This window comes from Panthera onca, unplaced genomic scaffold (genome assembly GCF_046562875.1).
Source record: "Panthera onca isolate mPanOnc1 unplaced genomic scaffold, mPanOnc1 haplotype 2 h2.h2tg000240l_path, whole genome shotgun sequence".
In the NCBI taxonomy this organism is placed as follows: Eukaryota; Metazoa; Chordata; class Mammalia; order Carnivora; family Felidae; genus Panthera; species Panthera onca.
In genome coordinates this window covers 17,509-28,868 of record NW_027675856.1, presented here as the reverse complement: position 1 = coordinate 28,868, position 11,360 = coordinate 17,509, and the positions used below count along the sequence as shown (strand labels likewise).

At 41.0% G+C, this 11,360-nt stretch overlaps 1 pseudogene; it reads left to right on the top strand.

Moving 5' to 3' along the window:
- The first annotated feature begins 10,158 nt into the window (after nt 1–10,158).
- On the top strand, nt 10,159–11,121 carry LOC144615627 (18S ribosomal RNA; annotated as a pseudogene).
- The last annotated feature ends 239 nt before the right edge of the window (nt 11,122–11,360 follow it).

Below are 11,360 nucleotides of genomic sequence, written 5' to 3'. Positions count from 1 at the left end.
TAAGCCCTATGTACTTCCATGGCATACCCCTTTCAACTAGGTCTCCAAGACGCTACATCTCCCATTATAGAAGAACTCTTACACTTCCATGATCACACACTAATAATTGTATTCCTAATCAGCTCCCTAGTTCTATATATCATCTCACTAATACTGACAACCAAACTCACGCACACAAGCACAATAGATGCCCAAGAAGTAGAAACCGTCTGAACTATCCTACCGGCTATTATCTTAATTCTCATTGCCCTGCCCTCCCTGCGAATTCTCTATATAATAGATGAGATTAATGACCCCTCTCTTACTGTAAAGACCATAGGACATCAATGATATTGAAGCTATGAATACACTGACTATGAAGACCTAAGCTTTGACTCCTACATGATCCCCACTCAAGAGCTAAAACCCGGAGAACTACGACTATTAGAAGTTGATAACCGAGCAGTGCTGCCAATAGAGATGACCATTCGCATGTTAATCTCATCAGAAGACGTATTACACTCATGAGCCGTCCCATCCCTGGGCCTAAAAACTGACGCCATTCCAGGCCGACTAAACCAAACAACCCTAATGGGCACACGACCTGGACTATATTATGGTCAATGCTCAGAAATCTGTGGCTCAAACCATAGTTTTATACCCATTGTCCTTGAATTAGTCCCACTATCGTACTTTGAAAAATGATCCGCGTCTGTACTGTAAATTCATTAAGAAGCTAAACTAGCGTTAACCTTTTAAGTTAAAAACTGGGAGTTTAAATCTCCCCTTAATGACATGCCACAGTTAGATACATCAACCTGATTTATTACTATTGTTTCAATAATTATAACACTATTTATTATATTTCAACTAAAAATCTCAAAACACCTGTATCCATCAAGCCCAGAGCCCAAATCTATAGCTGCACTAAAACAACTTAATCCTTGAGAAAAAAAATGAACGAAAATCTATTCACCTCTTTCACTACCCCAACAATAATAGGACTGCCCATTGTCATACTAATTATTATATTCCCCAGTATTCTATTCCCCTCGCCCAGTCGACTAATTAACAATCGTCTAATCTCACTCCAACAGTGATTAGTACAATTAACATCAAAACAAATACTAGCCATTCACAACCACAAAGGGCAAACTTGGGCTCTAATACTCATATCTCTCATTCTATTCATTGGATCAACAAACCTGTTGGGCCTACTGCCCCACTCATTTACCCCAACTACCCAATTATCAATAAACTTAGGAATAGCTATTCCCCTATGAGCCGGCACCGTAATTACTGGGTTTCGCCACAAAACTAAAGCATCCCTAGCCCACTTTCTACCACAAGGGACACCGATCCCCCTGATCCCCATGCTTGTAGTTATTGAAACTATTAGCCTTTTCATCCAACCCGTGGCTCTGGCCGTACGACTTACAGCCAACATTACTGCGGGCCACTTATTAATGCACTTAATCGGAGGAGCTGCTCTGGCCCTAATAAACATTAGTACCTCTATTGCTCTAATTACCTTTATTATCCTTATCCTACTGACAGTCCTTGAATTCGCTGTAGCCCTAATCCAAGCTTATGTCTTTACCCTACTTGTAAGCCTGTATTTACATGACAACACTTAATGACCCATCAAACCCACGCATATCACATAGTTAACCCCAGTCCATGGCCACTTACGGGAGCCCTTTCGGCCCTACTGATAACTTCAGGCCTGGCTATATGATTCCACTATAACTCAACACTGCTACTAACTCTAGGAATAACCACCAATCTGCTGACTATATATCAATGGTGACGTGATATTATCCGGGAAAGCACATTTCAAGGTCACCACACACCCATCGTTCAAAAGGGTCTCCGCTACGGAATAATTCTTTTTATCATCTCGGAAGTATTCTTCTTCGCAGGCTTTTTCTGGGCCTTCTATCACTCGAGTCTGGCCCCAACTCCCGAATTAGGAGGATGCTGGCCACCAACAGGTATTATTCCCCTAAACCCCCTAGAAGTTCCACTACTCAACACCTCCGTACTTTTAGCTTCCGGAGTGTCAATCACTTGAGCTCACCATAGTTTAATGGAAGGGAGTCGAAAACACATACTCCAGGCACTATTTATTACAATCTCCCTGGGAGTCTACTTCACTCTCCTCCAAGCCTCCGAATATTACGAAACACCGTTTACAATCTCAGATGGAGTCTACGGATCCACCTTCTTCATAGCTACAGGATTCCACGGATTACACGTAATTATCGGCTCTACTTTCCTAATTGTATGCTTCTTGCGCCAACTAAAATATCACTTCACATCGAGCCACCACTTTGGATTTGAAGCCGCTGCCTGATATTGGCACTTCGTAGACGTGGTTTGACTGTTCCTATACGTTTCTATTTATTGATGAGGATCCTATTCCCTTAGTATTAACAAGTACAGTTGACTTCCAATCAACCAGTTTCGGTATAGTCCGAAGGGGAATAATAAACGTAATACTCGCCCTGCTCACTAATACACTTCTATCCATGCTACTCGTATTTATTGCATTCTGACTACCCCAACTAAATACCTATGCAGAAAAAGCAAGTCCCTACGAATGTGGATTTGACCCCATAGGATCCGCCCGCCTGCCCTTTTCTATGAAATTTTTCTTAGTAGCCATTACATTCTTGCTATTTGACCTAGAAATTGCACTACTACTTCCCCTTCCTTGAGCCTCACAAACAAATAAACTATCAACCATACTTATCATAGCTCTCCTACTAATCTCTCTATTAGCCGCAAGCCTGGCCTACGAATGAACCCAAAAAGGACTAGAGTGAACTGAATATGATAATTAGTTTAAACTAAAACAAATGATTTCGACTCATTAGATTGTAGCTCACCCTATAATTATCAAATGTCCATAGTCTATGTTAATATATTCCTGGCCTTCATCATATCACTTATGGGACTATTAATGTATCGGTCCCACTTAATATCCTCCCTCCTATGCCTAGAAGGCATAATATTATCCCTATTTGTTATGATAACCATGGCAATTCTAAATAATCATTTTACACTAGCTAGCATGACTCCTATTATCCTGCTAGTATTTGCAGCCTGCGAGGCGGCACTGGGCTTATCCCTACTAGTAATGGTCTCAAATACATATGGTACCGACTATGTACAAAACCTAAATCTCCTACAATGCTAAAAATTATTATCCCCACTATTATACTCATACCAATAACATGACTATCAAAGCCCAATATAATCTGAATTAACTCGACTACCTACAGTCTCCTGATCAGCCTTATTAGCCTCTCCTATTTAAACCAACTAGGCGATAACAGCCTAAACCTCTCATTACTATTCTTCTCAGACTCACTCTCCGCACCTCTACTAGTACTAACAACATGACTCCTGCCACTAATGCTTATGGCTAGTCAATCACACCTGTCAAAAGAGACCTTGGCCCGAAAAAAACTATATATCACAACACTTATCGTTTTGCAACTTCTTTTAATCATAACATTTACCGCTACAGAACTAATTATATTTTACATTCTATTTGAAGCCACACTAATCCCCACCCTTATCATTATTACTCGGTGGGGTAACCAGACGGAGCGACTAAACGCCGGCCTATATTTTTTATTCTACACCCTGCTGGGCTCACTGCCCCTCCTGGTCGCACTACTATATATTCAAAACACAACAGGGACTTTAAATTTCCTAATCATTCAGTACTGAGCCAAACCGATCTCAGCCACCTGATCTAATATCCTTCTCTGACTAGCATGCATAATAGCATTCATAGTAAAAATACCCCTATACGGACTCCACCTGTGACTGCCAAAAGCACATGTTGAAGCCCCCATTGCCGGCTCAATGGTACTTGCTGCCGTACTATTAAAACTAGGGGGATATGGAATGATGCGTATTACAATTCTACTTAACCCCACAACAAACCAAATAGCATACCCCTTCATAATGTTGTCCCTATGAGGAATAGTTATAACAAGTTCTATCTGTCTACGCCAGACAGACCTAAAGTCCTTAATCGCATACTCATCAGTAAGCCACATAGCCCTAGTAATTGTAGCTGTGCTAATCCAAACACCCTGAAGTTACACAGGAGCTACAGCCCTTATAATCGCCCACGGACTAACTTCCTCAATATTATTTTGCCTTGCAAACTCAAACTACGAACGAGTCCACAGCCGAACAATAATCCTAGCACGAGGCCTACAAACCATCCTTCCTCTAATAGCTGCCTGATGACTACTAGCCAGTCTCGCGAACCTAGCTCTGCCTCCTACCATCAACCTAATTGGGGAACTATTTGTAGTAGTAGCCTCCTTCTCATGATCTAACTTAACTATCACTCTCATAGGCACAAATATTATCATCACAGCCTTATATACCCTCTATATACTTATCACAACCCAACGAGGTAAGTACCCACATCATATTAAAAACATTAACCCATCATTTACACGAGAAAACGCCCTAATAGCCCTTCACTTGCTCCCACTCCTCCTCTTATCCCTCAACCCCAAAATCGTACTGGGTCCTATTTATTGTAAATATAGTTTAACAAAAACATTAGATTGTGGATCTAACAATAGAAGTGCAAATCTTCCTATTTACCGAAAAAGTATGCGAGAACTGCTAATTCATGCCCCCACGTATAAAAGCGTGGCTTTTTCAACTTTTATAGGATAGAAGTAATCCATTGGCCTTAGGAGCCAAAAAATTGGTGCAACTCCAAATAAAAGTAATAAACCTATTTACCTCTTTTATACTCACTGCAATATTCATTCTACTCCTACCCATCATTACATCCAACACTCAACTATACAAAAACAACCTGTACCCTCACTATGTAAAAACTACAATCTCTTATGCCTTTACCATCAGCATAATTCCGGCTATAGTATTTATTTCTTCCGGACAGGAAACAATTATCTCAAACTGACACTGATTATCAATCCAAACCCTTAAATTGTCACTAAGTTTTAAACTAGACTATTTCTCAATCATCTTCATCCCTGTAGCACTTTTCGTTACATGATCAATTATAGAGTTCTCAATATGATACATACACACAGACCCCTATATTAACCGATTCTTCAAGTATCTCCTCATATTTCTAATCACCATAATAATCCTAGTAACTGCCAATAACCTATTCCAACTGTTTATTGGCTGAGAGGGGGTAGGAATCATATCCTTCCTGCTAATCGGATGGTGATATGGTCGAGCAGACGCAAACACTGCTGCCCTGCAGGCAATTCTCTACAACCGCATCGGAGACGTGGGGTTTATCACAGCCATAGCATGATTTCTCACCAATATAAATGCATGAGACTTTCAACAAATCTTTATCACCCAGCATGAAAACCTAAATATCCCACTACTAGGGCTTCTCTTAGCAGCCACGGGTAAGTCTGCCCAATTTGGCCTACACCCATGACTACCATCAGCCATAGAGGGTCCAACCCCCGTTTCTGCCCTACTCCACTCAAGTACAATAGTTGTAGCCGGAGTCTTTCTATTAATCCGCTTCTACCCGCTCATAGAACAAAATAAAACCACACAAACCCTTACCCTATGCCTAGGAGCCATCACAACCTTATTCACAGCCATCTGTGCCCTCACACAAAATGACATTAAAAAAATCGTTGCCTTCTCAACTTCAAGCCAATTAGGCCTAATAATCGTTACCATCGGAATCAACCAACCCTACCTTGCATTCCTGCACATCTGTACGCACGCATTTTTCAAAGCAATATTATTCATGTGCTCTGGATCAATTATCCACAGCTTAAATGATGAACAAGACATTCGAAAAATAGGCGGACTATACAAGCCAATACCCTTCACCACCACCTCCCTCATCATCGGAAGTCTCGCATTAACAGGCATACCTTTTCTAACAGGCTTTTACTCCAAGGACCTAATCATCGAGACAGCCAACACGTCGTATACCAACGCCTGAGCCCTATTGGTCACTCTCATCGCTACATCTCTCACAGCCGCCTACAGTACTCGAATCATATTCTTCGCACTCCTAGGACAACCCCGATTTAACTCCCTAAGTCCAATCAATGAAAATAACCCCCACCTTATCAACTCCATCAAACGTCTCTTAATTGGAAGCATTTTTGCAGGATACCTGATCTCCCACAACATTCCCCCGACAACCATCCCACAAATAACTATACCCCACTATCTAAAGCTGACCGCCCTTGCTGCAACCATTACAGGCTTCATCCTAGCATTAGAACTTAACCTCGCGGCTAAAAACTTAAAATTTAAACATCCCTCAGACCTCTTTAAGTTTTCCAACCTCCTAGGGTACTTTCCAATCGTAATACACCGCCTCCCATCAACAATAAGCTTAACTATAAGCCAAAAATCCGCATCGATACTATTAGATATAATCTGGCTAGAAAATGTATTACCAAAATCCATCTCCCACTTCCAAATAAAAATATCAACCATCGTATCTAATCAGAAAGGACTAGTTAAGCTTTACTTCTTATCCTTCATAATCACCTTAGCCCTTAGCTTACTCCTACTTAGTTTCCACGAGTAACCTCTATAATCACCAACACACCAATAAGCAAGGACCAACCAGTAACAACCACCAACCATGTTCCATAACTATACAGTGCTGCAATCCCCATGGCCTCCTCACTAAAAAACCCCGAATCACCCGTATCATAAATCACTCAATCACCTGCACCATTAAACTTAAACACAACCTCGACTTCATCTTCTTTTAAAATATAGCAAGCAGTTAACAACTCCGCTAGCACCCCTGTAATAAATGCACCCAATACAGCCTTATTAGACGTCCATGCCTCAGGGTAAGGCTCAGTAGCCATAGCTGTAGTATACCCAAACACCACAAGCATACCCCCCAAATAAATTAAAAAAACCATTAAACCTAAAAATGATCCCCCAAAATTCAATACAATACCACAACCAATACCACCAGCCACAATCAAACCAAACCCACCATAAATAGGAGAAGGCTTTGAAGAAAAACTCACAAAGCTCACCACAAAGATTGTACTTAAAATAAATACAATGTATGTTATCATAATTCTTACATGGAATCTAACCATGACTAATGATATGAAAAACCATCGTTGTATTTCAACTATAAGAACTTAATGACCAACATTCGAAAATCTCACCCCCTTATCAAGATCATCAACCACTCATTCATTGATCTTCCTGCTCCATCCAATATCTCAGCATGATGGAACTTTGGTTCCCTACTAGGAGTGTGTTTAATCCTACAAATTCTTACTGGTCTCTTCCTAGCCATACACTACACGTCAGATACAATAACCGCTTTCTCATCAGTCACCCATATCTGCCGCGACGTAAATTACGGCTGAATCATCCGATATTTACACGCCAATGGAGCCTCCATATTCTTTATCTGCCTATACATACACGTAGGACGAGGAATATACTACGGCTCCTACACTTTCTCAGAAACATGAAATATTGGAATCGTACTATTATTCACAGTCATAGCTACAGCTTTCATAGGATATGTCCTACCATGGGGCCAAATATCCTTTTGAGGGGCAACCGTAATCACCAACCTCCTATCGGCAATCCCATATATTGGAACCAATCTAGTAGAGTGGATCTGAGGAGGCTTCTCAGTAGACAAAGCCACCCTAACACGATTCTTTGCCTTCCACTTCATCCTTCCATTCATCATCTCAGCCCTAGCAGCAGTCCATCTCCTATTCCTTCATGAGACAGGATCCAATAACCCCTCAGGAGTGGTATCCGACTCAGACAAAATCCCATTTCACCCATACTACACAATCAAAGATATCCTGGGCCTCCTAGTACTAATCCTAATACTCATGCTACTCGTCCTATTCTCACCAGACCTATTAGGAGACCCCGATAACTATACCCCCGCCAACCCTCTAAACACCCCTCCCCACATCAAGCCCGAATGATATTTCCTATTTGCATACGCAATCCTCCGATCTATTCCCAATAAGCTAGGAGGAGTTTTAGCCCTAGTTCTATCTATCTTAACCTTAGCTATCATCCCCGCTCTCCACACTTCTAAACAACGAGGAATAATGTTTCGACCACTAAGCCAATGCTTATTCTGATTACTAGTAGCGGACCTTCTGACCCTAACATGAATTGGCGGCCAACCTGTAGAACACCCCTTCATCACCATCGGCCAACTGGCCTCCATCCTATACTTCTCTATCCTTCTAATCCTAATACCTATCTCAGGCATTATTGAAAATCGCCTCCTTAAATGAAGAGTCTTTGTAGTATATACAATACCTTGGTCTTGTAAACCAAAAAAGGAGAATATGCACCCTCCCTAAGACTTCAAGGAAGAAGCAACAGCCCCACCATCAGCACCCAAAGCTGAAATTCTTTCTTAAACTATTCCTTGCTAATACCAAAAAGCAACCCCATAACTTCCATAATTCATATATTGCATATACTCATACTGTGCTTGCCCAGTATGTCCTCATCTTTCCGCAATAAAGCAAGTGAAAACTCTCAATTCTTACAATACAAACTCGCAAGTAAGATAACCAACTGACCTTTTCCTCATGCATATCATGCACCAACCACTCGCCCCATGAATATTAAGCATGTACAGTAGTTTATATATATTACATAAGACATACTATGTATATCGTGCATTAACTGCTTGTCCCCATGAATATTAAGCATGTACAGTAGTTTATATATATTACATAAGACATACTATGTATATCGTGCATTAACTGCTTGTCCCCATGAATATTAAGCATGTACAGTAGTTTATATATATTACATAAGACATACTATGTATATCGTGCATTAACTGCTTGTCCCCATGAATATTAAGCATGTACAGTAGTTTATATATATTACATAAGACATAATAGTGCTTAATCGTGCATATTCATGATTTCCAACAGTCTCTTATGGACCTCAACTGTCCGAAAGAGCTTAATCACCTGGCCTCGAGAAACCAGCAACCCTTGCTTGAGCGTGTACCTCTTCTCGCTCCGGGCCCATTTCAACGTGGGGGTGTCTATAATGGAACTATACCTGGCATCTGGTTCTTACTTCAGGGCCATGACGTTCTTAAATCCAATCCTTCAACTCTCTCAAATGGGACATCTCGATGGGTTAATGACTAATCAGCCCATGATCACACATAACTGTGGTGTCATGCATTTGGTATTTTTAATTTTTAGGGGGTCGAACTTGCTATGACTCAGCTATGACCTAAAGGTCCTGACTCAGTCAAATATAATGTAGCTGGGCTTATTCTCTATGCGGGGGTTCCACACGTACAACAAGCAAGGTGTTATTCAGTCAATGGTCGCAGGACATATACTTAAATCCCTATTGTTCCACAGGACACGGCATGCGCGCACCCACGTATACGCGTACACGTACACACGTACACACGTATACACGTACACGTACACACGTACACACGTATACACGTACACGTACACACGTATACACGTATACACGTACACGTACACACGTATACACGTATACACGTACACGTACACACGTATACACGTATACACGTATACACGTATACGCGTACACACGTACACACGTACACACGTACACACGTACACACGTACACACGTACACACGTACACACGTACACACGTACACACGTACACACGTACACACGTACACACGTACACACGTACACACGTACACACGTACACACGTACACACGTACACACGTACACACGTATACACGTATACACGTATACACGTATACACGTATACACATGCAAACTTTTTTGATTTTAGTAAATAATTAGCTTAAACAAACCCCCCTTACCCCCCGTTAACCCTATTTGTTACAATACGTGTTTATTTCTGTCTTGCCAAACCCCAAAAACAAGACTAAACCGTATCTAAGCATAGAGCTTAAGAGTTAACGTTTACAAACTTTACCAACCCCATTATTACCAATTATTAATACTAAATCATAACTTTGTTCGCAGTATCTATAGATACGCCAACCCGATCTCTAACTCGTCCCTATTGAACAATATTTACACACCCAACAATCCTATATCTTGGTTCATGTAGCTTAAAAACACAAAGCAAGGCACTGAAAATGCCTGGATGAGTCGCCAGACTCCATAAACATAGAGGTTTGGTCCTAGCCTTTCCATTAGTTATTAATAAAATTACACATGCAAGCCTCCGCATCCCGGTGAAAATGCCCTCTAAGTCACCCAGTGATTCAAAGGAGCTGGTATCAAGCACACAACCATTGTAGCTCATAACACCTTGCTCAGCCACACCCCCACGGGATACAGCAGTGATAAAAATTAAGCTATGAATGAAAGTTCGACTAAGTTATATTAAATTAGGGTTGGTAAATTTCGTGCCAGCCACCGCGGTCATACGATTAACCCAAACCAATGGACCTACGGCGTAAAGCGTGTTACAGAAGAGAAGCATACTAAAGTTAAACCTTAACTAGGCTGTAAAAAGCTGCAGTTAACATAAAAATACAGCACGAAAGTAACTTTAATATTTCCGACCACACGATAGCTAAGATCCAAACTGGGATTAGATACCCCACTATGCTTAGCCCTAAACCTAGATAGTTAGCTCAAACAAAACTATCCGCCAGAGAACTACTAGCAACAGCTTAAAACTCAAAGGACTTGGCGGTGCTTTATATCCCTCTAGAGGAGCCTGTTCTATAATCGATAAACCCCGATAAACCTCACCATCTCTTGCTAATTCAGCCTATATACCGCCATCTTCAGCAAACCCTAAAAAGGAAGAAAAGTAAGCACAAGTATCTTGACACAAAAAAGTTAGGTCAAGGTGTAGCCCATGAGATGGGAAGCAATGGGCTACATTTTCTACAACTAGAACATCCACGAAAATCCTTATGAAATTAAGAATTCAAGGAGGATTTAGTAGTAAATTTGAGAATAGAGAGCTCAATTGAATTGGGCCATGAAGCACGCACACACCGCCCGTCACCCTCCTCAAGTGGTCAAACCCTGAAGAAACCTATTCAAACCATTACATCCACAAGAGGAGACAAGTCGTAACAAGGTAAGCATACTGGAAAGTGTGCTTGGATGACAAGATGTAGCTTAAACAAAGCATCTGGCTTACACCCAGAAGATTTCATATTAAACTGACCATCTTGAGCCAAAGCTAGCCCAATCATCTACAAACGCAATTAACATCAGAAAGTAAAATAAAACATTTAGTTGCCCCATAAAAGTATAGGAGATAGAAATTTAACTTGGCGCTATAGAGAAAGTACCGCAAGGGAAAGATGAAAGAAAAAACTAAAAGCACTATACAGCAAAGATTACCCC